This window comes from Cibotium barometz, chromosome 52 (genome assembly GCF_041138505.1).
Source record: "Cibotium barometz isolate CiBa-2024 chromosome 52, ASM4113850v1, whole genome shotgun sequence".
In the NCBI taxonomy this organism is placed as follows: domain Eukaryota; kingdom Viridiplantae; phylum Streptophyta; class Polypodiopsida; order Cyatheales; family Cibotiaceae; genus Cibotium; species Cibotium barometz.
Window position 1 is genome coordinate 4556453 of NC_141097.1, and position 27586 is coordinate 4584038.

The window sequence follows — 27586 nt, forward strand, 5'->3', positions numbered from 1 at the left end:
TCATGGGTGATATGCGGCCAGTGGGATGACAAGCTGTGTGACAGCCATTCTAAAACTGGCATAGTTATAGCGCCAGCTCATTTAGTTGGGTTCACACTATAGAGAACCCTAGTATGTATTTGGTTGAGTACCTTTTCATAATGTGTGTACTCTTATCTTTGTATATGGTGTGTTGAGTGTTGTGTGAAGAAGAAGAAGATTTTCAGCCTCTCACCGTGTGTGTTCTCTTTTAGGGTTTTGTGTGTGTGTGTGCGCTTGCAAGAGCTCAAGCTCTCTTCTCCCCTGCATCTTTTCACAATGGCCCTAGCGCCATTCTTTTCATGCATAACAGGTGTAAGGACCATTCCTACATGACCCCAAGGCCTCATATATCCACCATTTTACTTTAAAATACATCACAGTGCATGAAATAGTGGCCATAGGGGCATCCAAGAATGGTCCTCTTGGGTGATATGCAGCCAGTGGGATGACAGGCTATGTGACAGCCATTCTAGAGACTGGCATAGTTATAGTGCCAGCTCATTTAGTTGGGTTCACACTATAGAGAACCCTTGTATGTATTTGGTTGAGTACCTTTCATATTGTGTGTACTCTTATCTTGTATATGGTGTGTTGAGTGTTGAGTGAAGAAGAAGAAGATTTTTAGCCTCTCACCTTGTGTGTTCTCTATTAGGGTTTTGTGAGTGTGTGTGTGCTTGCAAGAGCTCAACCTCTCTTCCCCCCTGCATCTTTTCATGGTATCAGAGCCTGGTTTGTGCTAAGGGCTGAGCTACAAGCAAGAGAACCACAGGAAGCGGTACGAGGGTAAGAGCTTCAACTACTCTTCCCTATTTGTGTTGGTGACTACACCCTTGTTGGGAGCTCTACGGGAGGACCGGCAAACGATCTCTGGGTAGAATTTTCTAGGCCTAAAACGCATTTCGGGCGCGTCTAGACCTCCGTTTTCAGAAAGCAGGCGATTTCGAGCACTGCGGGTAAGTTATCGATTCTCTGCAGAACTCTCTTTTAAGAACTGCAGGAAGACAGATTGGCTATGCAGACACAGTGTGTGCTGCAAAGAGGTCAACAGTTGCCATTGGGTGTATGTATGCATATTGACGTCACTGGTTGTGTGACATTTGAGAGTACTACAGTACCGCTGTGCACAAAATACAGCAATTTGTGCAAGACAAACCAGAGTGCTGTTTCTGGTAAATTGTGTGTCTGGCAAGATGTCAAATGATGGCATAACCCAGATTGTGGCTGAGAAGCTTGATAAGAACAACTTCCATGCTTGGAGGTTCAGGTTGATGAATTTCCTGATGGGAAAGGGTTATTGGGACTACATAGAAGGTGAGCATGAAGAGGCACCGGAGATACCGGACATAAATCTGACTGCTGCAGATGTGAAAGAGTTTAAAGACTGGAACCAAGGAGCCAGGAAAGTTATGTATTGGCTCTCCATTAGTATACAAGACACCATGATTGGGCACATTCAGGATGCCACGTTTCCTAAGGAGGCGTGGGACACCTTGGTAAAACTCTATGAAACAAATACCAAGGCACGTAAGATATAGTTGAACAATGAACTTCATACTGTTGAGAAAAAGAGCATGTCTGTAAATGACTATACATTGAAGATAAAGGGTATTGTGGAATCCCTTGCATCTATTGGTGTGTCAGTAGATGATGATGATAAGGTGGAAGTCTGTCTACGTGGTCTCGGGCCACAATACAAGGCGTTCAAGATGTTTATTCAGACTCGGGAAAACATTCCCAACTTTACACATTTGGTGTCTATGCTGATTATAGAAGAGAAAAGCTTGGGTGAAAACCAACAGTCTTCACAAAACAAAAACAGTTCAGAGCAACAGGCCTTCTACACAAGTTCAGGAAGAAGACAAGGTAGAGGAGGCCGTGGACGCGGTCAAGGAGGTGGCCGAACAGGTAATCAAAATTATGGCCAGCAGCAGCAACAGTCCCAAAATACACAACAACAACATCAACAACACACAGGTGGAAGAGGCAAATTCAGAGGCAGGGGGAGTTAAAGAGGACGTGGAAATTGGCAAAGGCAATATAATGATGCATGTGAATGCTTTTATTGTGGTAAGCCTGGACATGTGCAGGCAGAATGTTATAAGAAGCAGGCTGACATGGAAAATGGGAAAGTGCAGCAGAACAACTATGCATCCTCAAGGAGAAACAATGAGGATAATGAAAGGTTGTTTGTTATGCAGCATGTCGTCAATGCCATGTCTAAAAAAGTTCAAGCAGCACAAAAAGATGATGTATGGTATGTGGATTCAGGTGCTTCGAACCACATGACAAGTCATGGGGAGTGGTTCAAGGAAATGAAAAACCTTGAAAGACCAGGTTTTATGGAAACAGGGGATGACACTGCTCAACCAATTGCCCATGTTGGAGATGTGCCATTGTCTATGCAGGATGGCAAAGTGAAGTACCTTGTACTTCACGTTCCGAACATAACAAAGAATCTGGTTTCACTTGGCCAGATGATTGAGCAGGGTTTGCAAGTTCGATTCCTGATGGTTGTTATGTTGAAGACTTTAAAGACAAGTGCAGGTTGGTTGCAAAAGGCAACAAAGTGGGCAGAATGTTTACGCTGAATGTAGACATGCCTAAAATGAGTGCTGTGATGTTTGCAAATGGTTCAGGAATTGTTGCAGACACATACATTTGGCATAAAAGAATTGGACATGTTAATGTGCAGAGAATGAAGTCTATGCAGAATAAAGGAATTGTGACAGGGCTCCCAAAATTTAAAGTGAAAGGTATGCAAAGAATATGTGAAGCATGCCAATTTGGAAAGCAAACAAAGCATGTATTTCCACATAACAGATATGTGAGCAGAAATGCACTAGATGTTGTGCATTCAGATGTATGGGGTCCTACGAAGACCATGTCTATGGGAGGCTGTAGGTATGATGTGACATTCATTGATGACCACACAAGGAAAGTGTGGGTATATTTCATGAAGGAGAAGAGTGAGGTGTTCACTCACTTTCAGAATTTCAGAGTTTTGGTTGAAAAGCAAACAGGGAAATATGTAAAGTGCCTAAGGTCAGATGGAGGGGGAGAGTACTTCTCCAATGAGTTCTCTGAATTTTTGAAGAAGAATGGTATTCGGAGACAGTTTACATGCAGATACACTCCGCAGCAAAATGGAGTTGTTGAGCGGAAAGACAGGCACATTACTAAGATTGCACGAGCATTGATGGAAGAGAAGAATATGCCGCATAGCTATTGGGCTGAGGCTATTTCTACAGTAGTATACATCATGAACAGGACTCCAACTACAGCCATACATGATGTAACTCTAGAGAAGAGGTTACTGGCAGAAAACTTGATTTGTCTCATCTGAAAGTCTTTGGATGCATAGCATATGTGCATGTGCCAAATGAGCTGAGAACTAAGTTGGATCCAAAAGCTAAAAAATGTGTGTTTATTGGATATTCCCTTGAGCAAAAGGGATACAGGTGTTATACCCCTACTACACGTGAGTTGAGGGTAAGCAGGGATGTTGTCTTTGATGAGATGAGCAGCTGGTATGCTGCTAAAAAAGAAGCTATTGGGGTTGATGTGAGTGGAATTATGGTTGCACAGAATGCAGGTCAACAATCACAGTCTTTGAGTGGACCAGGAGAGTCCTCATCTAGTGGGTTTGTTGATAGACCATGGAATGGTAGGCTGCATCATAATACCAGTCCTGCAAATGTGATTAGTACATCACGTAAAGGAAAAGAGAAAGTGGTTGAGCCCCTTGGTATGCCTGACATTTCTGCAGGGCATTCTCATGTTGAGATATGAGCCTTGATGAGAGGAGCTTGGGATCCCAGCTATGAGAACACCTGGTGTAAAGAAGGCTATGGAAGCCATGAATGAAAAACTACAAAGATTTGGGAGAGTGAAAAACCCTATGCAGAGGTTTATCTATGATGGTTATGTGGCACATCACTATGCATATATGGCAAAGGTTGTGCAGGTTGTAGAGCCCACATGCATTGATGAGGCTGTTGGAAATGTGTGTTGGGAGAAAGCTATGGATGAAGAGATGGATGCACTATATGGAAATGAGACTTGGGATTTAGTGCAATTGCCTGAAGGCAAGAAAGCCATTGGATGCAAGTGGGTGTACAAAGTAAAACATAATAGTGATGGAAGCATAAATAGGTATAAGGCTAGATTGGTAGCCAAAGGGTATGCGCAGACATATGGCATTGATTATGAGGAAACTTTCAGCCCAGTTGCCAAAATGGCAATAGTGAGAGTTGTGATAGCAATGGCTACGTCAAAGCAATGGTCTTTACATCAGATGGATGTAAAGAATGCATTCTTGCATGGGGATTTGCAAGAAGAGGTGTATATGTTGCAACCACCTGGTTATGAGGCTGTGAGTCACCCGAGCATATTTGCAGGTTGAAGAAAGCCTTGTATGGATTAAAACAAGCACCAAGAGCATGGTCTGACAAGATTTTTGAATATCTTGTCACTATTGGCTTTCATGTAGCCAATGCAGATTTCTCGCTGTATGTGAGACATGGTGATAGAGGGGTTGTGCTTGTTGTCATCTATGTAGATGACCTGATCATTACGGGGGACCATGATGCAGAGATCTTTGATGTAAAGATCTTACTTAGACAGAATTTTGAGATGAAGGATCTGGGGGAGCTCGGATATTTCTTGGGCATCGAGGTGATTAGGTCACCACATGGTATTGGATTACTACAGAGACAGTATGGCTTGGACATGGTGTCCAAGTATGGTATGACAGGCTGTAAGCCTATTTCCATGCCATTGGATCAGAATGGCAAGTTGAGTGCAGATTCAGGAGAGATCTTGGAGGATCCTACTATGTATAGGCGCATAGTAGGAAGCTTGATCTACATGACGATCACCAGACCAGATTTGAGCTATGTTGTTGGGTTGGTGAGTCAGTTTATGCAGGTTCCACGGAAGCCACATTTGGATGCATTGAGATGCATACTGAGGTATGTGAGGTCTACTTTGCATTGTGGACTATTCTATGAGACTAGGACAGAGATATGTGTACATGGGTACACAGATGCTGATTGGGCGGGTAGTATCTCAGATAGAAGATCTACCAGTGGCTTCATGTTTTCTTTGGGGAGTGCTGCTGTGACTTGGAGCAGCAAGAAGTAGCCTATGGTTGCTCTATCCAGTACAGATGCCGAGTACAGAGAAGCTGCTATGGAAGCATGTGAGGTAGCTTGGTTGAGAAAGCTACTTGCAGATTTGGGTCTATCAGTGGGGATAGACAAGTTGTCATTTTTTGTGATAACATTAGCAGTATACAGTTGGCCAGGAACCCAGTTTTCATGCCTGCACAAAGCATATAGAGTTCCACTACCATTTTGTTAGAGGGAAGGTTTTGGCAGGAGACCTTGACCTTGTTTATGTCAGCACACAGGATCAAGTAGTTGACATCTTCACCAAAGCATTGGGTACAGAGAAGCTCCACAGATTCAGAGCTTCACTTGGTGTACATGAGATGGAGTTGAGCTCAAGGGGGAGTGTTGAGATATCGAGCTCGTCTAGTGAGGCGGTGGACACTGATGACCCGCCTGGGGGATAGGCCCCACACTTACACCACTGGCATGGTTGGTGAGATCTTGGGTGATATGCGGCTAGTGGGATGACAGACTGTGTGACAGCCATTCTAGAGACTGGCATAGTTATAGCGCCAGTTCATTTAGTTGGGTTCACACTATAGAGAACCCTTGTATGTATTTGGTTGAGTACCTTTCATATTGTGTGTACTCTTATCTTGTATATTGTGTGTTGAGTGTTTAGTGAAGAAGAAGAAGATTTTCAGCCTCTCACCTTATGTGTTCTTTATTAGGGTTTTGTGAGTGCGTGTGTGCTTGCAAGAGCTCAAGCTCTCTTCCCCCTTGCATCTTTTCAATTCTTGCATGACCCCCCAAGGCCTCAAGGTCATTTTTGGGATGGCCATGGGGCATTTAAAGAATGGCCCATTCTTTTCACGCACAGATGTAAGGACCATTCTTACATGACTCCGAGGCCTCATATATCCATCGTTTTACTTTAAAATGCATCACAATGCATGAAATAGTCGCCATGGGGGCATCCAAGAATGGCCCAAGAGCCATTCTTGCATGACCCCAAGGGGTCATGGGTGCATCCAAGAATGGTCCTACGGCCATTTGTTTTCATGCACAACATGAGGAATAATGGCCCCAGGGCCATTCTTGCATGACCCCAAGGCCTCAAGGTCATTTTTGGGATGGCCATGGGGCATCCAAGAATGGGCCTAGGACCATTCTTTTCATGCAGAATAGGTGGAAGAATGACCCCAAAGGCCATTCTTGCATGACCACAAGGCCTCAAGATCATTTTAGAATGGCCATGGAGCATCCAAGGATGGCCTCTTTTCATGCACAACAGGTGGAAGAATGGCCCTAGGGCCATTCTTGCATGACCCCAAGGCCTCAAGGTCATTTTAGGATGGATATGGGGGCATCCAAGAATGGATATGGGGCCATTCTTGCATGACCCCAAGGCCTCAAGGTCATTTTAGGATGGATATGGAGGCATCCAAGAATGGCCATAGGGCGATTCTTTTCATACACACCATGTGGAAGAATGGTCCTAGGGCCATTCCTGCAAAATCCCAAGGCCTCAAAGTCATTTTGGAATGACCATGGGGGCATCCAAGAATGGCCGTAGGGCCATTCTTTTCATCCACAAAACAGGTGAAAGAATGGCCCTAGGGCCATTCTTGCATGACCCGAAGGCCTCAAGGTCATTTTGGAATGGCCATTGGGGCATCCAAGAATGGCGCAAGGGCCTTTCTTTTCATGCAAAACAGGTGTAAGGGCCATTCTTACATGACCCCAAGCCCTCAAATATCCACTATTTTACTTTGAAATGCATCCAAGATCGTGAAATAGTGACCATGGGGACATCCAAGAATGGCCAAATGGCCATTATTTTCATGCATAGTAGGTGGAAGAATTGCCCTAGGGCCATTCTTGCATGACCCCTGTAAGATTCCTCCCCAGCCTTCGAGGTATACAGGAGTAAGAATCTCCCTTTCTGATCTTATAATTATTCCCTCTTTAAAATAAAAGAAAGTTTCTGTTTAAAAAAAAGGAAGACCCTTTCCCTAGAATACTCTCAGGAGTCCCACCTGTTTTAAGGATTTAGAACAATGAGTTTAGAAGCGAGAATCGGTGTTTTGGATACCAAGGTTTTGGTTTTCATTCGAGTACGGCCCAAAAGAAGTTCTTTATCTCTTGGGGAGTATAAGAAGTTATCCCCCAGATATTATGATCCTTATATCTGAATTCAAAGAAAGTAGGTGACTTAGCCTACAAGTTTCTTTTATCTCCTCATCTCAAAATTCTTAATGCCTTTTATAGAAAAATGTGCCAAACCCAAATCATGGAAAGACGGTAAAACTTCAGTGGCAAGTTACCGTTGGCTTCTAGGTTACGCTAGCTCCTTCCTTTATATAAGTCGTAACTTTTACTTGCCGCTCACAGTAATCTTACTCCCATCAATCTCCTTTCTTTCTTAATCTCCTTCATGGCGGCCTGGCAACAGGAATTAGTTTTATCCCTGATGATTTCTCACCTTCAAGACGCAAGAGAGTCTGTGAAGAAAGACTTTATAGAACAGTATGAGCGCTCACTTTTTCCTCACCTAGGAACTTCTGTAGCGCAAACCAAATGGCGGACCTATCAAAACATAACTAGGGTAACACCCTGGGGTCAGCAACACTTTCGTAACAATGTCCGCTTGGCCATGGTTATTGAAGCTTTGGGTTTGGGTCCGCGATACTACTGCGTCATGAGATCAAGGCATCTTGGGTTTTCTGAGCGGGTCTTCTTACTGGCGTGTTTTCTTCCTCATGAGAAGATATGCCTTTATCCCGTTTTTGGCTTGCCTCTCAAAGGTCCTTTTGTTAGATCACCTCATACCACTGAGATAGGTGCGACAATAACCAGCAGAATCATTCCCATAGATGAGTTACCCTATACTTGTGCAGCTTGTGAGGACTGCTTTTGTGACCATATGATGGACGGGCTTATGGAAGTGTAAAGAGTTCTTCTATCTTTACTGTATAAGTTCCGTGAATGAATAAAGTTTAAATCTTGTTCTTATTTTGAATCTTGCTCTCTTTAAGACTTTTCTTGGTGGTTAATCATGATTAAAATTTTTCTCTAAGTCTCATATTCGTGCATCTTGCGAAATTATTCTAGTTTGCGAGATGAGGACATCTCGCGTTTTTTAAGTGGGGTAGAATGTAAGATTCCTCCCCCAACCCCTTTTTGATGTCTAGTATATTCTCCTGTAATCAATTCCTTTTCTGAAATATAAGAGATCTTGTTTGTGACTGTTTTAACCTAGAGGGAGAAAATATTCTAGAGAGAGAATATTCAGATTTTGAATATTTTTGGATAGAAAAATATCTCTTATAATTCAGATGAGTTTCCCTGAAGCAGAAATTTAAAAAGAATTTTCCAATGTGCAATTGGAATTAATTGGAAATAGGTATAAAGAACCTTAGTCTAAGGGTCTAGATTTTCAGAAATTTTTAGATTATGGTCCAATTAAGGTTCCTATGGGCCAATAGCATCAATCCATGTGTAGGGAGGAGATAAATCCAATTTGTAAAAGAAGATACCCAAAAATGAGTAAATGCTCACATAAGATGAAGAGTTGAAAATGTACAAGATTTATTAGTAAAAAAACTATGAGCAATATTAAAAATATGAGATATTTTGGGTATCCAAAAATGAGTAAATGCTCACATAAGATGAAGAGTTGAAAATGTACAAGGTTTATTAGTAAATAAACACATATGTAAGGAAGGGGAGTTCTTTAAAGGAGGTGCATATTTCACATAAGATGAAGAGTTGAAAATGTACAAGGTTTATTAATAAATAAACACATATGTAAGGAAGGGGAGTTCTTTAAAGGAGGTGCATATTTCACATAAGATGAAGAGTTGAAAATGTACAAGGTTTATTAGTAAATAAACACATATGTAAGGAAGAGGAGTTCTTTAAAGGAGGTGTATATTTCACATAAGATGAAGAGTTGAAAATGTACAAGGTTTATTAGTAAAAAACTATGAGCAATAAAATTTTGACACATATGTAAGGAAGGGAATTCTTTAAAGGAGGTGCATATTTCACATGCTTGAATGAGTTTTAAACTCAAAAATAATGTGATATTTTTATCTCTCATCTCTCTTGAACCAAACCAAATCAAAATGGAACCAAACCGAATCAAAAAGTAACCAAACTAGGTCCAAATCTAGTCCAAATTCAACCCAACTGACTTGGAAAATTCTAGAATCAGTTTGTTTGGTTAGGAGCTCAAATTTTCCTATAAATAGAAGCCTCCCCTTGTTGAAAAATATATAGTGTCTTATGCTTTGTCACTCTACTCCACCTAAGCCAAAATATATAGTGTCTTATGCTTTGTTACTCTACTCCACCTAAGCCAAATTAGATAGAGTCTTATGCTTTGTTACTCTACTCCACCTAAGCCAAAATATAGAGTGTCTTATGCATTGTTACTCTACTCTACCTAAGCCAAGAGTTGTGAATTCTTTAATAATTCACTAGTTTTTGATACTTCTCTCTTTCTTCAATCCCCATTGGTGGCTCCATCAACATACTAAACCAATTGATTGGTTGGGGGCCTCTACCGTGAATAAAGAATCAAGCAAATTATAAGGTAAGTATATTGAATTTTGATCTTTCTATAATTTCTCAATGATTCTCTCTTCTCAACCCCTCTCAAGCTTGAGAAGCTTAATTGGTATGGTTTTTTAAATGCTATTGAAGTTAATTGGTGAATAGTAGGGAAGAGTTACATAATTTAATAAATGCTATAGAAGTTAATTTCCATTTATGTTTAAATTCAAATGGTTTTTATGTAATTTCTCTCTCTCTCTCTCTCAAGAAATGGTCATACTCATGACCCATTCTCAATCCAAATGAAGCTTTTCATAAAGCTTTTCCTTAATCCAAGATTAAGCTATGCTTGAGGCCAAATTAATGGCTTTTTGCTATGCTTTTAGTTTATGCACATTGATGATTCAATCCATTATGGATTGATGATCCAATTAGAGACCATTCTAATTGTTTTCTTAATGATTCAATTAGAGACCATTATGGATTGATGATCCAATTAGAGACCATTCTAATCAGGGATTTCATATTCACGTGATCACAGCCTTTTTTCTTGTGATCACAGCTATTGTTCACAAATCTCAATGTTCACAAAATTCACAGTTCTCAAATCCTAGAGGGTGGGATGACCTGGTAACCCACAATTGGCCCGCCGGGCTACAAGTCTGGACCGCCGGGCCCGCCGGGCGCGCAGAAGCCCGCCGGGCCCGACTCCCGGCCCGGCGAGCTATATTGTGGTATAAAAGGGTGGTCCAGGGGGTCACTGTTCACAGAATCTTCCTTGTACTTGGTGTCAGTGGTGCTAGTGTGATCAATTTGAGGTAATTTTTAAGTTGAAAGTGTTGGTGTCATTTAATTTTTTGAATACGCTTAAGTTTAACGTTGTTTGTGATGCATGTGCATGTGTCGTTAAATGTTAAGAGGCCCGCTGCTGCAGATGGCCGAGCGATTGGCTAGGTCTGCTGATGTGCACTCTTAATATTTAACTTATGTAGAAGTTTTCGTTGTGGCACGGTATCTGCAAATGGTCGGTTTACTGACTAGGTTTGCAGTTACCAAGTTACAATGCGGCTTTGTTTTTGTTAAATGCTTTGAGAGCCCACTGCAGATGGCCGGTTTACTGGCTAGGTCTGCTGATGTGCACTCGTAGCATTTGACATGTGTGATGCTTTGCTACTTAGTACGGTATCTGCAGATGGTCGGTTTACTGACTAGGTCTGCTGACACCAAGCTATGTGGTGAAGTTTGTTTTTGTTATTTGGTTTGATAGTCATCTGCAGATGGTCGGTATACTGACTAGGTCTGCTGACGATGTGTCAAAGCATTTAACTTGTGCCATAGTTTTCATCTTAATGCGATATCTGCAGATGGTCGGTATACTGACTAGGTCTGCTGACGTCAAGTTAAGTCGTAAACTTGTGTTTTGTGTTTGTTTTTGACGATGACTGTGATTATTTAGTTTGCATGACATGAGTCATAAGTGTGTTGGATGTAGAAATCTCTTAGTTAGCTTACAAATAGCATTTTTTGTGGTTATAAATGTTGCAACTATTTGTCAATTATATTGTGCAGATTGATGGCGACGCTTGCACTTACTCCTGAAATCAAGAAATCAATTCGTATCAAACTCGTTACCCTCATTAGTTGCTTGTCACCTAATCACATCGAGGGTATTGTGTCTGATAGGAATCGATTTGAGCAAATATTAGGTGAGGTTGTCCGCGCAGTGAAAAATATCCATGAGGGTGCTGATGGAGCAGCCATCAAGCATTTTGTTACTAGCATTGTGGGCAACATGCCTAGATGCGCTGTTGACCTAGGTGACGACAGACCAGCGGAAACAAATGAATCCAAGCTGGAGCACTTCCACACAAAATGGAAGGTAGAGAAAGAAAGGTCCAAGCGTGCAAAGGCCATAGACACCCAAGCTATCCTGAGCAAGAGAGCTCGCAAAGAGCTGGACCGGCCTGCTGATGAACAAGAAGATTTATCATCTGGTGCACGTGAGGTCTCTAAAGGCACCCACTTGCAGCGCACAATGCATAATACTAACTGCAGCATGACAATTGGGTTGCCTGCAGAGGCCATCATCACAGAAAAGAAGATGGGCTCTGGATCGTACGGCGTTGTACATAAATGCCATATTCAAGGTGTCTCCTGGTTTCCAGAAGGCATTTCTTATTGTGCAAAGCAATTCCTTGGTAGCCGAAGGGCTCAATTGAAGTCTTTTGCTCAGGAGGCTTCAATCGACCTAACCCACAGGGGCATAGTGCGCGCCATTGGGCACACAAGGAAGGAGCCATGGATACTGCTCTTCCCCCTCTTTAATGGGGGAAGTCTTGGAGATATAATGGAGTGTGTTCCGCCTCCTAAGGGGACCCTCAGTTCCATGCTTGCTGCAGGCAAAGGCAACAGATACAAGAAAAAACAAGTGGCTCCTCATGAAATGGAGCGATACAAGTCTTTGATTTTTCATGCTCCCGAGCTTATCTGTGCCCTTGTGAATACCATGGCCTTTGCACATGCTGAAGGGATCATCCACAATGATTGCCACCCCTGGAATATAATGATAGATTTCACCAAAGAAGGGGTGCCACGGGTAGGCATCATTGACTGGGGTCTTGCATTGAGGGATGGGATTGAGTTCAAACCCACAAATATCGCCAACAAAGCAGAGCACGATCAACGCCCCTGGAGAGCCCCTGAGCTCGCAGATGTAAGGTCCCCTTGTCCATGGAGCAAGGCATCAGATGTCTTCTGCTTGGCTTGGGTGATTGAAAAGTTTACATTATTTTGTGCTGAGTTTGCAGAAATGACCAAAGTGCCGTGGGTGGGTAAAACTGCCATCCACACAAATTTGATTAAGGAATGGACGGCTGCCTATATGACGCCATCAAAGGAAGATAGGAAGACCATGGCAGATTTTGAGGAGCAATTGAAGAATTTAGAAGTGTCACCTGCTGCATGCTTACGTCCACTATCTGAGATGACACCACACTTATTATAAAGCCTCTTGTAAATGATATGTTTTGGTTGGCTATCTATTCCATGACCTGCCTTTAATCGACTGACATTATTTTGGTCCTGATTGTTAAATATTATTTTGTTCCCAATTCTCTCTCTCTCTCTCTCTCTCTCTCTCTCTCTCTCTCTCTCTCTCTCTCTATGAGTATTTGAAAATAACAAGTTTGCAGTAAATAAACATTGATTTTATAAACTTATACCTAACATCTGAAAATAACTTTAAAGCTATTCCTAAATTAACATTGATTCTATAAACTTAAAGTGTACATACTTTTTCTCATATGGCTGATAATAATGAAGCCGCAAAGAAGGCATTTGAACGCTTAAAGCAAATCTCGAGCAGTGGCACTGTGAATGATGCGGCACGTATTGCCGGACGCACCTCCAAATGGGCACCGGCCCATGGATTACAGTATGCCCAAGTAAACAAGAATGTGTCCAAAGAGATGGTCAAGAGCATCTGGCCTGACGTCTCCAATGATGCCATAAAAAAAGGGCGCTTGAAGCTGACACAATGTAGTGTTCCTTTAATTATCGAGCATGCGGAGCGCATTTTTGTGGATGTCATGGCCCAACCCATGCATCACGGTGACTGTCCCCTCTGGTTTGCTAAAATGCTATATGCACAATTTGTGCAGAATTCAGTTGTAGACTTTAGCTCTCGACCTCCTCATCTACATGTGGAAGACATTCGGAGTGAGTCAATCACTATGCCTCGAGATGAGTTGCAACTGGCCATTCTTGGAGCCTCAATGGAAGTTCATCACACGGTTGATGAGCTTCAAACTCAAATCAACCAAATTAGAGGCACCCAAGGCCCTCAACAGACGGAAGCAGCACCAGAGCGCGGGCAAGCACCTGAAAGTTCAAGCGCTAGAGATATACTAAGAGAGAACAAGCTCTTGAAGAGACGCATAACGCAAATGGAGGAGCAAGGCCATGCAAACTCTCCTATGACGGCATTTGAACACCCGAATAGTTTGGAGCAACCACCTCTACATGGGCACGAAAGTGGCGGACCATGCCCTATTTGTTATAGTTTCTTTCACTCATGGTCTGGCCACTACACTGTCCCATGTGGGCACATGTACCACTTGACCTGTCTTTTGCAACACATGGTCAACAGTACTACGTGTGCTTTGTGCGGCAAAGAATTTCACAAAAATTTGTATATATGTTTTAAATTGGGTGCCGACTATGATCGGTTGATCAATGCACGACACATGGACGAGTTAGAGCCGCATTTAAACTTATCTCTCTCTTAAATGCAACCCTGGAATTTAACAAGATTCGGCAACTTTGTTCAAAAGATTTCCAATGCTCTCTCTCTATCTCTCTCTCTCTCTCTCTCTCTCTCTCTCTCTCTCTCTCTCTCGCACACACACAAACACATGCACACAGATTACTTTGGAGTGTGTCAAAACTAACATGATTTCGTATTCTAAGTTTAACATGACATGACTAAAAACCATACTCTCTAAATTGACACTAACATGTTTGATATCCAGTTGTTGCAAGACGGATTACTTTGGAGTGTCTCAAAACTAACATGATTTCGTATTCTAAGTTTAACATGACATGACTAAAAACCATACTCTCTAAATTGATCACCAACATGTTTGATATCCAGTTGTTGCAAGACGGATTACATTGGAGTGTGTCAAAACTAACATGATTTCGTATTCTAAGTTTAACATGATATGACTAAAAACCATTCTCTCTAAAATGTTCACCAACATGTTTGATATCCAGTTGTTGCAAGACGGATTACATTGGAGTGTGTCAAAACTAACATGATTTCGTATTCTAAGTTTAATTTGACATGACTAAAAACCATACTCTCTAAATTGATCACCAACATGTTTGATATCCAGTTGTTGCAAGACGGATTACATTGGAGTGTGTCAAAACTAACATGATTTCGTATTCTAAGTTTAACATGACATGACTAAAAACCATTCTCTCTAAAATGTTCACCAACATGTTTGATATCCAGTTGTTGCAAGACAGATTACATTGGAGTGTGTCAAAACTAACATGATTTCGTATTCTAAGTTTAATTTGACATGACTAAAAACCATACTCTCTAAATTGATCACCAACATGTTTGATATCTAGTTGTTGCAAGACGGATTACATTGGAGTGTGTCAAAACTAACATGATTTCGTATTCTAAGTTTAACATGACAAGACTAAAAACCATTCTCTCTAAAATGCTCACCAACATGTTTGATATCCAGTTGTTGTTGCAAGACGGATTACATTGGAGTGTGTCAACTAACATGATTACATCAAATGTGACGAGCGTCTGCGGGTGGCTTTACTAACACCAAAATCGGGTTGCAAGTTTTCTTCTATCTCTTCAATAAAGCACAAGTTATCGCTCGTATGTGGGACATTAGGCTCTACATCTCCATTCTCTTCTGCATCATACTCATCCTGAGTAATGTCATATGTCCACTTAGGCATCTCTTCGTTGTAATCATCTGACTCAATTGACTTCACCAATTTATCATTACAATACATATACACCAACTTCTCAGCTCTATCACTCAATAAACGATTTCTGCTAATAGAATGCACATACTTGTAACTGCTCCAATTACGTTCAGAACTAGAATTTGAAGCACATTGCGCAAGCACTCTCACAGCTAAGCGTCGCAAAGTTGGAACACTTCCCCCATTCAACATCCACCATTTCCAAGCAGGCTGTTCCTTAGCAAGCTTTTGCACAAACTCCAAGGCAAATCTACCTTCTTTCAATTTATACTTGGTTAGCTCAATTACCGCTGTTGCTTGCTCATCTGGACCTTCATAAAATCGCTCCACAACATCATAGAAATCATCGATTACCTCCTCATCTAGGGCATTCACGTCCATATGCCAGTATTCTGGGTCAAGACAATATGCAACACTATGCAATGGACTATGTGCTCCTACCCACCGAGCGCTTACATACTTGGCCAAGATATTTCTCCTTGCTCTGGTGAATGGAGGACTCCAATGCTTGACAATAGTTTTAGTGGGCTCCTCTGGGTTTGCGAGGCTTTCTTGAATGGACCACCACGCCATCCAAACCTTCCCGATATTTGGCAATCTAGAATCCAACTGGCGCAAAGCAAGCATAACTGGCATCATAACATGATAACAATCTGCTGCTTCCTCCCATAAACTACGATCCGATATCAAAGATCGCATGTACCTCACCTTTTCTTTAACCTTTTCGGACTGGTCAACCTCCCACTCAGAGAAGCCAGCACACACAAAGGTTTCCATCACTGCATTCCTATTTCTTAGGAGAGATTGAAGCATATAAAAATTAGTGCAAAATCTGGTTTCACAAGGCAACTTTAGCATAGTTTCCATGCGTTGACGATACATATCTAAAACACGTTGCCGTTTGAGCACAAATTTGACAATCTTACTTGCACTATCGATAATCTCCTTGAACCACTCTGTATCAGCATTTTTGTACCAATCTTGTAACACCAAGTTAAGGCTATGAGTGTTACAACCAAATGTATAGATATTGGAAAATCGAGATTCCAACATATGACCTGCTGCTCGACAATTAGCTGCATTATCCATAATCACTTGAAGTACATTTTCAGACCCAACTTGGTCGATAACATCACCAATGATATCGGCGATAAATTGACCAGATTTAACTTCCCCGGAGCTATCAACAGCTTTGATAAAGCATTCCCCACGAGGACATACCAACATTACATTTATCAATGGACGTCTTTGGGCATTCGACCAACCATCACTGACAATTGTGCATCCAGACTGATTTGTGGTGTCAATTATGAGTCTTTGAACGCTTTCCCGTGTGTTGTCATAGCACTTGTCAAGTAATTGATTTCGCATGTGGTGATAAGTTGGTGGACAAAACCCAGGTCCATATTCTCCAATCTTCTTCCAAGCCATCTTCCATGAATCTTTCGTGACCATAGACAATGAAGAACCAGTAAAGAAGATCGCTTTCGCTAAAGCAAGTTGAGCATCCTCTAAAGCAGTGGCACGAAAGCTGTCAACTAGATTAGTTTGTCTGGTACGAAACATACCCACCTGAAACTCAGGAGATGCATCCATCGGTATTGAGACATCTGGACCTTGGGTGTCATTTTGGCAAGTAGTATGTGTTGGAGTCACTCCTTGGTTGGAGATCCCTCCACTTGATGCTGCCAAATTCGGCGATTGGTGATTTCTTGCACAGAGATTGGGCCTCTTGTTTTGTGATACTTGTTTACTTATCAAAGCTCTAAGGCGCTTTGCAGCATCATCAGCTCCTGCACCCTTGCATTTACCTCCGGGATTTTTTGTGTTAGTGCCAAGCAAATGCTCCCTTATTCTGGGAGCACCCCCAGATTTTACCAAGCCACAAAAATTACACTTCCATTCGACAAATCTAGAAAGATTGGAAGCAAATTGCCATTCAGGTCCCGGTGATTTTCCTCCGCTCCTCCTCTTGCCACTTTGAGACGCAACATTCAAAGTTTGTGCTGTCATATCTCGTTGCAAGGAAACTCCACTAGTTTCTAATGGTCTGTTGCTTCGTTGGGTTGATGTGCCGCAATTAGAAGCAACCATTGTAACACCTAAACAACAATCATGCAAGATTTGAGATCCAAAACAACCTGAGTAAAACCAAAATATGCAATTATAAAGTCTAAAACCCACTTCTTGCCAATGCAACCGAACGTTTGGTGAGATGCATTTGAGGCAATCCATCCCTAAATAGAGATGATGTCCCGAACATCTCACCACCTATATCCTCCTCTAGAGAAGCTCCTACCCAGACCAAATGGCACTCGAGTAGACCACCCAAGAGGAGGTAATTGCTAGTCGACCTAAAGAAATCAAACGTTTGGTGAGATGCATTTGAGACAATCCATCCCTAAATAGAGATGATGTCCCGAACATCTCACCACCTATATCCTCCTCTAGAGAAGCTTCTACCCAGACCAAATGGCACTCGAGTAGACCACCCAAGAGGAGGTATTGCTAGTCGACCTAAAGAAACCAAACGTTTGGTGAGATGCATTTAAGGCAATCCATCCCTAGATAGAGATGATGTCCCGAACATCTCACCACCTATACCCTCCTCTAGGGAAGCTCCTACCCAGACCAATTGGCACTCGAGTAGACCACCCAAGAGGAGACATTGCTAGTCCACGTAACAAATACGATAAACCATTTACAATCAAAATCTTATAAAATATAAAATATTATTAACAAGCTTCAAACAAAAATCCAGAATATTTATACTCACCTCTTGTGTCTTTTAGCCTGAGGTGAGCCACCCAAGTACGTTGGTAAAGTACATTTGGAAGTGAGGGGAAACCCTTTATATAGGTCTCTCCAAAACGGCAAAATTTTTGGCGCAAAAAAAGGCCTGCCGGGCTAGATAAGCAGCCCGCCGGGCTAAATAGTGGCCCACCGGGCCAAGCTAGTAGCCCGCCAGGAAAACCGGGATAGCAAGTTTCTCCCGGTTGTGTGAATATCTATGATATTAACAAGTGTGTGAGGGTGTTATTAACTAGTGTTATTACCACTTCGCGGTTAACGTGATCACGTGAATGAAATCCCTGATTCTAATTATATCCTTAATGATAAGCTTTATCCCTTAGAAAAAAAAATTTGAGATTTATCAGTCATAGTAGCGGAGCTATGGCAAAATTTTTATAGAAATTACGCATAAAATAAATTCATTCAAAGCATAAAAAGAGGACTTCCTACCATATTCTAGGAACTATCATCCTAGATTAATTAAAAGAATTTTATTATGCATGGAGATGTGGATGTTTGCATGTAGATGTAGATGTATAGATGTAGATGTGGATGTGGAGGTGGATGGATGCATGTAGATGTAGATGTATAGATGTAGATGTGAATGGAGATGTGGATGTATGCATGTAGATGTAGATGTATAGATGTGGATGTGGATGTATACATGTAGATGTAGATGTATAGATACGGATGTGGATGTGGAGGTGGATGTATACATGTAGATGTAGATGTATAGATGTAGATGTGGATGTGGAGGTAGATGGATGCATGTAGATGTAGATGTATAAATGTAGATGAGAATGGAGATATGGATGTATGCATGTAGATGTAGACGTGGATGTGGAGGTGGATGGATGCATGTAGATGTAGATGTATAGATGTAGATGTGAATGGAGATGTGGATGTATGCATGTAGATGTAGATGTATAGATGTGGATGTGGATGTATACATGTAGATGTAGATGTATAGATACGGATGTGGATGTGGAGGTGGATGTATACATGTAGATGTAGATGTATAGATGTAGATGTGGATGTGGAGGTAGATGGATGCATGTAGATGTAGATGTATAAATGTAGATGGGAATGGAGATATGGATGTATGCATGTAGATGTAGATGTATAGATGTAGATGTGGATGTGGAGGTGGATGGATGCATGTAGATGTAGATGTATAGATGTAGATGTGAATGGAGATGTGGATGTATGCATGTAGATGTAGATGTATGGAGGTGAATGTGAATGTGGATGTGGATGTATGCATAGAGATGTAGATGTATGCATGTAGATGTGAATGTACGCATATAGATGTGGATGTATGGATGTGAATATACGATATGCGATGTGAGAGAATCTGAAGTGATGAGATAGAAATGATGTGATGGGATGAGTATACATATAAATGGAATATGGAATAAGTAATGTAGATTGATGAGGGATAATGTGGAAAAATGAAAGTTAAAATAGAAATTGTGTTGTAAACTGTTTGTAAATACTGTTTGTAAATGCTGTTTGTAAATGATTGTTTTATGTCAAGAATGCTGGGGGGAGCATTTTGACCGTCTTGTGATTAAAGTCGTGATGGTAAAGTTGCAACTGCTGACGGGGAGTCAATGAAGGACGTCTCGCGTAGCAAGGTCGGCCGAGGTCTTGACCAGCCTCGGTGCGATTAAAATGGTGAGCTTCCGGTACGGTGGATGAGGGGCCAAGGAAGCGGCCTATGCGTGAAGCGCTAGGTTACCTGCGAAGGATCCTAGAGGGTGCTGACCATACGGTGCTCGGGCTCTGGGTTGCCTAGGATACCCACGCGTGCGTCGAGGAAGATATTGGAACAGAGTTGGAGTTGTTTTCTGAAATCGAGCATGGATCTGGTTGATTGACCTTGCTGGTCTTCAATGGATGAGTCCATGGCTCCTTATATGGATCTGTTGGTTGATCTTGCTGATCTTCAACGAGAGTCCATCTTGTTAAGTGATTATATTTCCAAGTATTATGGGCTAGGAACTATCGAAACGGCTCCTGAGCGTTCTAGTTGCCAATGATGCCATAGATACTCTGATGAAGGAATGATGGAAAATTAAGAATCAATTGGATAAATTGGAAGATGGTGATCAATTTATTAAAGGATTGTTTTAAACTGGTTGAATCTGGTTGAAAAAGGCAATTTCATATTGGGTGTGTGAGTGGTGTGACTAGTTTTATTTTGCATGAACATCCGGCTAGGGGGCCTTGGAACTCTTTTCCTTGGTACCCGGGACAAAACCTAACCAAATTTTAATTGGATCCCATCACTACAGTGGTTGGGCGGTTGGCTAACCCATGGGATCGGATGGGGTTAGGCTGGACTGATGGATCCGTAAATCGAGACTCAAACTTTTGTTTTTACGATAGAAAAAAAAAAATCCCGGACAGAAACTGTTCTATGGATAGGAATCAACGGCTGTGCCTCTTGAATGGGGAAAAAAGCATTGATCCCAATGATCCAAGTGCAAGTTTCTTCCTTGAACGGACTAAGTATCTTATAGATGTAATCGAATCATCTCGATCAGAAATGATCTTGACTACGTTAGAGTAAAAAGTTATCCTGGTGGAATCGCCCGTGCTTTCCGGTAGAGGAAGTTTTTCTGGGTTGGGTTTTGGAACAACCGACGGATTAGTCTCTTATCCGGATATCCGTGGGCGAGGCCCCGAGTGTGGGACCCCTGTCCCGCGCGAGAAGCGCTACTTCCGCTGCCAGTACCCTGAATCCGTTGCTCGGTGGGAACAGGGATCTTACAACCCCAAGGCCTCAAGGTCTCAGGGTTGGCCATGGGGTGTCATTCAAGAATGGTCCTACGACCATTCTTTTTCATTCATGCATGACCCCAAGGCCTCAAGGTACCAGGGTTAGCCATGGGGTCATCCAAGAATGGCCCTATGGCTATTATTTTTCATTCGTGCATGACCCCAAGCCTCAAGGTCATTTTTGAGATGGCAATGGGGCATTTTGGATGGCTATGGGGCATCTACGAATGGCCCTAGGGCCATTCTTTTCATGTACAACCGGTGTAAGTACCATTCCTACATGACTGCAAGGCCTAAAATATCCACCGTTTTACTTTAAAATGCATTAGAGTGCATGAAATAGTGGCCATGGGGGCATCCAAGAATGTCCCAAGGGCCATTCTTGCATGACCCCAAGGGCCATGGGTGCATCCAAGAATAGTCCTAGGGTCATTCTTTTAAAGAATAGCCCTAGAACCATTTTGTTCATGCACAACATGAGGAAGAATGGCCCTAGGGCCATTCTTGCACGACCCCAAGGGCCATTCTTGCATGACCCCAAGGCCTCAAGGTCATTTTTGGGATGGCCATGGGGCATCCAAGAATGGCCCTGGGGCCATTCTTTTCATGCATAATATGTGGAAGAATGACCCCAAAGGCCATTATTGCATGACCCCAAGGCCTCAAGGTCATTTTGGATTGCCCTAATTATATGCGCCCATGGGTGGAAGAATAGTCCTAGGGCCATTCTTGCATGACCCCAAGGCCTCAAGGTCGTTTTTGGATGGATATGGGGGCATCAAACAATGGCCCAAGTGCCATTCGTTTCATGCACATCATGTGGACGAATGGCCCTAGGGCTATTCTTGCATGACCCAGTGCCTCAAAGTCATTTTGTGGTGGCCATGGGAGTATCCAAGAATGGCCATAGAGCCAGTCGTTTCATCCACAATAGGTGGAAGAATGGCCCTAGGGCTATTCTTGCATGACCCCAAGGCCTCAAGGTAATTTTAGAATGGCCATTGGGGCATCCAAGAATGGCCCAAGGGCTATTCTGTTCATGCACAACAGTCGTAAGAACCATTCTTGCATGACCTCAAGGACTCAAATATCCACTGTATTACTTTGAAATGCATCCCAGAGCATGGAATAGTGGCCATGGAGAATCCAAGAATGGCCAAATGGCCATTATTTTCATGCTCAATCAACAAGTGCAAGAATGGCCCTAGGGCCATTCTTGCATGACCCCAAGGCCTTAAGGTCATTTTGAGATGGCCATGGGGGGCATCTAAGAATGGCCCTAGGGCCATTATTTTTTATGCACAACATGAGAAAGAATGGCTATGGGGCCATTCGTGCATGACCCCAAGGTCATTTTTGGATGGCCATGGGGCATCCAAGAATGGCCCAACATGCACAACAGGTGTAAGGACCATTCTTACATGACCCTAAGGCCTAAAATATCCACCATTTTACTTTAAAGTGCATCACCGTGCATGAAATAGTGGCCATGGGGGCATCCAAGAATGGCACTAGGGCCATTCTTTTTAATGGACAACATGAGGATGAATGGCCCTAGGACCATTCTTAAATGACCCCAAGGCCTCAAGCTCATTTTTGGGATGGCCATGGGGCATCCAAGAATGGCCTTGGGGCCATTCGTTTCATGCACAACACGTGGAAGAATGATCCCAAAGGCCATTCTTGCATGACCCCAAGGCCTCAAGGTCATTTTGGAATGGCCATGGGGCATCCAAGGATAGCCTCTTTTCATGCACAACAATTGTGAAAGAATGGCCCTAGGGCAATCTTGCATGACCCCAAGGCCTCAAGGTCATTTTGGGATAGAGATGGGGCATCCAAGAATGACCATAGGGCCATTCGTTTTATGCACAACATGTGGAAGAATGGCCCTATGGCCATTCTTGCATGACCCCAAGGCCTCAAGGTCATTTCGAGATGGCCATGGTGGCATCCAAGAATGGCCATAGGGCCATTATTTTCATCACAATAGGTGAAAGAATGGCCCTAGGGCCATTCTTTGCATGACCCCAAGGCCTTAAGGTCATTTTGGAATAGCCATTGGGGCATCCAACAAGAATGGCCCAAGGGCCATTCTTTTCATGCACAACATGTGTAAGGGCCATTCTTGCATGACCCCAAGGCCTCAAATATCCATTGTTTTACTTTGAAATGCATCACAAAGAATGAAATGGTGACCATGGGGACATCCAAGAATGGCCAAATGGCCATTATTTGCATGCACAACAGGTGGAAGAATGGCCCTAGGGCCATTCTTGCATGACCCCAAGGCCTCAAGGTCATTCTTGCATGACTCCAAGGCCTCAAGGTCATTTTTGGGATGGCCATGGGGAATCCAAGAATGGCCATGGGGAATCCAAGAATGGCCCTAGGGCCATTCTTTTCATGCATAACTAGTGTAAGGACCATTCCTACATGACCCAAAGGCCTCAAATATCCACCAATTCATGCACAATAGGTGGAAGAATGGCTCAAGAGAAATTCTTACATGACTCTAAGGCCAAATGGTCATGGGGCATCCAAGAATGGCCCTAAGGCCATTCTTTTCACGTATAACAGGTGTAAGTACCATTCTTGCATGACCCCAAGGCCTCAAGGTCATTTTGGAATGGCCATGGGACATTCAAAAATGGTCATAGGAGGAACATTCTTGCCATGCACAACATGTGTAAGGACCATTTTTGTATGAACCTTGGGCCTCAAGGTCATTTCAGAATGGCCATGGGGCTTCCAAGAATGGCCCTTGGGCCATTTGTTTTATATAGAATAGGTGGTAGAATGACCCAAGGGCCATTCTTTTCATGCACAACAAGTGGAAAAATGAAAAGATACAGGGAAGAAGAGAGCTTGAGCTCTTGCAAGCACACACACACTCACAAAACCCTAATAGAGAACACACAAGGTGAGAGGCTGAAAATCTTCTTCTTCTTCACTCAACACTTAACACACATATACAAAGATAAGAGTACACACATTATGAAAATGTACTCAACAAAATACATACTAGGGTTCTCTATAGTGTGAACCCAACTAAATGAGCTGGCGCTATACCTATGCCAGTCTCCAGAATGACTGTCACATAGCCTGTCATCCCACTAGCCGCATATCACCCATGATCTCACCAACCATGCCAGTGGTGTAAGTGTGGGGCCTATCCCCCAGGCGGGTCATCAATGTCCACCGTCTCACTAGATGAGCTCGATATCTCAATACTCCCCCTCGAGCTCAATTCCATCTCATGTACACCAAGCAAAGCCCTGAGTCTGCGGAGCTTCTCTGTACCCAATGCTTTGATGAAGATGTCAGCTACCTAATCTTGTGTGCTGACATAAACAAGGTCGAGGTCTCCTGCCAAGGCCTTCTCTCTGACAAAATGGTAATGGACCTCTATATGCTTTGTGCGAGCATGAAAAACTGGGTTCTTGCTGCTAATGTTGTCACGGAAAATGACAACTTGTCCACTGATAGACCCAAATCTGCAAGTAGCTTTCTCAACCAAGCTACCTCACATGCTGCCATAGCAGCACCTCTGTACTTGGCCTCTATACTAGATAGAGCAACCGTAGGCTGCTTCTTGCTACTCCAAGTCACAGCAGCACTCCCCAAAGAAAACATGAAGCCACTAGTAGATCTTCTATTTGAGATACTACGAGCCCAATCAGCATCTGTGTATCCATGTACACATATCTCTGTCCCAGTTTCATAAAATACTCCACAATGCAAAGTAGACCTCATATACCTCAGTATGCATCTCAATGCATCCAAATGCAGCTTCCGAGGAACCTGCATGAACTGACTCACCAACCCAATAGCATAGCTCAAATCAGGCCTAGTGATCGTCATGTAGATCAAGCTTCCTACTATGCGCCTATCATAGTAGGATCCTCCAAAATCTCTCCTGAATCTGCACTTAACTTGCCATTTTGATCCAATGGCATTGAGATAGGCTTACAACCTATCATACCATACTTAGACAACATGTCCAAGCCATACTGTCTCTGTAGTAATCCAATACCATGTGGTGACCTAATCACCTCAATGCCCAAGAAATATCTGAGCTCCCCCAGATCCTTCATCTCAAACTTCTGTCTAAGCAAGATCTTTACATCAAAGATCTCTGCATCATGGTCCCTCGTAATGATCAAGTCATCTACATAGATAACAACAAGCACAACCCCTCTATCAGTGTGTCTCACATACAGCGAGAAATCTGCATTGGCTACATGAAAGCCAATAGTGACAAGATATTCAAAAATCCGCATTGGCTACATGAAAGCCAATAGTGACAAGATATTCAGAAATCTTGTCAGACCATGCTCTTGGTGCTTGTTTTAAGCCATACAAGGCTTAAAACAAGTACCAAGAGCTACATGAAAGCCAATAGTGATAAGATATTCAGAAATCTTGTCAGACCATGCTCTTGGTGCTTGTTTTAAGCCATACAAGGCTTTCTTCAACCTGCAAACATGCTCGGGGTGACTCACATCCTCATAACCAGGTGGCTGCAACATATACACCTCTTCCTGCAAATCCCCATGCAAGAATGCATTCTTTACATCCATCTGATGTAAAGACCATTTCTTTGATGTAGCCACTGCTATCACAACTCTCACTATTGCCATCTTGGCAACTGGGCTGAAAGTTTCCTCATAATCAATGCCATATGTCTGTGCATATCCTTTGGCTACCAATCTAGCCTTGTACCTGCTTATGCTTCCATCACTATTACATTTTACTTTGTACACCCACTTGCATCCAATGGCTTTCCTGCCTTCAGGCAATTACACTAAATCCCAAGTCTCATTTCCATATAGTGCATCCATCTCCTCATCCATAGCTTTCTCCCAACACACATTTCCAACCGCCTCATCAATGCATGTGGGCTCTACAACCTACACAACTTTTGCCATGTATGCATAGTGATGTGCCACATAACCATCATAGGTAAACCTCTGCACAAGGTTCTTCACTCTCCCAGATCTTTGCAGCTTTGCATTCATGGCTTCCATAGCCTTCTTTACACTAGGTGTTCTCATAGCTGGTATCCCAAGCTCCTCGTCGAGGCTCATCTCTGAGCCACTAGACTCTCCATCAACATGAGAATGCCCTGCAAAAATGTTAGGCATACTAATGGGCTCAACCACTTTCTCTTTGCCTTTATGTGATGTACTAATCAAATTTGCAGGGCAGGTATTATGATGCAGCCTGCCACTCAATGGTCTATCAACTAAACCACTCGGTAAGGACTCTCCTAGTCCAGTCAAAGACTATGATTGCTGACTTGCATTCTGTGCAACCACATTTCCACTCACATCAGCCCCAAACAGCTTCTTTTTCAGCAGCATACTAGCTGCTCATCTCATAAAAAATAACATCCCTGCTTACCCTCAACTCACGTCATGTAGTAGGGTTATAACACTTGTATCCCTTTTGCTCAAGGGAATATGCAATAAACACACATTTTTTAGCTTTTGGATCCAGCTTAGTTCTCAGCTCATCTAGCACATGCACATATGCAATGCATCCAAAAACTTTTAGATGAGACAAATCAGGTTTTCTGCCACACACCAGTAAACCTCTCCTCTGGAGTTACATCATGTATGGCTGCAGTTGGAGTCCTGTTCATGATGTAAACTGCTGTAGAAACAGCCTCAGCCCAATAGCTATACAGCATATTCTTCTCTTCCATCAATGCTCGTGCAATCTCAGCAATGTGCCTGTTTTTCCACTCAGCAACTCCATTTTGCTGCGAAGTGTATCTGCATGTAAACTATCTCCGAATACCATTCTTCTTCAGAAATTTAGAGAACTCATTGGAGAAGTACTCTCTCCCTCCATCTGACCATAGGCACTTTACATATTTCCCTATTTGCTTTTCAACCATAACTTTGAAATTCTGAAAGTGAGTGAACACCTCACCCTTCTCCTTCATGAAGTATACCCACACTTTCCTTGTGTGGTCATCAGCAGTAAATGTCACATAATACCTGCAGCCTCCCATAGACATGGTCTTCGTAGGACCCCATGTTGAGATTCAAGCTCGATAATAGTGAGTGCCAGCTATGCTATGTGCTAGCATGTTAGGTAGGAACATGTGTGAGACATAAATGACCGCATCCAGCTGGTCATAGTGTGTGGACATTAGCTAGGGTTAGATGTGTGTGGACACAACGCATAGTGTGTCTTGTGTATTATGGATTATGGCTTTATGCATTGTGTGAGAAGGGAGATGGCTTCCCTCTATGGTTAGGGTTTGTAATATACATTAGGGTTTGCTCCTGTGTGTGTGTCTCCTCTCCCTCTACCTGTTTTTCAACATGGTATCAGAGCCTGGTACTCTCTATTAGGGTTTATGAGTGAGTGAGAGAAGAGGGAGAAGAAGCTGTGAAGAAAAGTTGTGAAGCTTGCCACCATTGATGCTGTGAAGCTTGGAGCACACCGATTTCTATCAGATCTAAGAGCTTGGCCTACCGGGTAAGGTATTCTAAACATCCTTGAGCGGATTGCAAGTGATTCAGGCAAAAACAAAGCAAATTAGGGTTGCCCAAAGCAAAGAAAAATTCTGGTTTTTGGAAGCTTTCCATTGAAGCTTGGAAGCGGTGATGTATGGTGAAAATAGATGCAAATTTGGCAAAGAAAAATGTATGTGACAAGGATGAATGTATTGGCAACTCATGTACAAGCCCTATGATGCATTTGAATGAGTGAAAATTACTGGTTTTTGAGCTCTCACAAAACACAGAAAAAGAGGTCAATTTTTGATGAAATTGGAGCAA